The sequence below is a fragment of the Sceloporus undulatus genome, chromosome 7, assembly GCF_019175285.1.
Source record: "Sceloporus undulatus isolate JIND9_A2432 ecotype Alabama chromosome 7, SceUnd_v1.1, whole genome shotgun sequence".
In the NCBI taxonomy this organism is placed as follows: Eukaryota; Metazoa; Chordata; class Lepidosauria; order Squamata; family Phrynosomatidae; genus Sceloporus; species Sceloporus undulatus.
In genome coordinates, this window is record NC_056528.1 from 6,804,023 (window position 1) to 6,804,475 (window position 453).

Here is a 453-nt window from a genome sequence, read left to right on the forward strand (position 1 = left end):
CACTCGCTTTGCCGTTTCAGTTGTTGCTCTGTATCTGTGGCAGTTGGCAATGTATTATTGTTACCGTCGCATGGGATTGTCAAACTTCACGGCCTGTGGCCAATGGCCTTTGCATACAGCGACATCACAACAACAACAAAATACACACAGTGTGCAGTTCAAGGCTTTCATAGCCAGCATCCATAGCTTTTTGTGGGTTTCGCCAGCACCTGTGGCTGGTATCTCTGGGACCTTCTCTGAAGATGCCAGCCACAGATGCTGGCGAAACATCAGGAATGAACTCTTCTAGAACATGGACACATAGCCAGAAAAAACCCATTAAAAATTAAAATTACATATCATATTTGCAAAGTCAGTGATTATACAGTAATTTGTGGTTTATAAAACTGAACATTAAGAAAAATTAAAGATAACTAGCTGGTATAAAATTGTTAACTACGATCATCGCCTTTA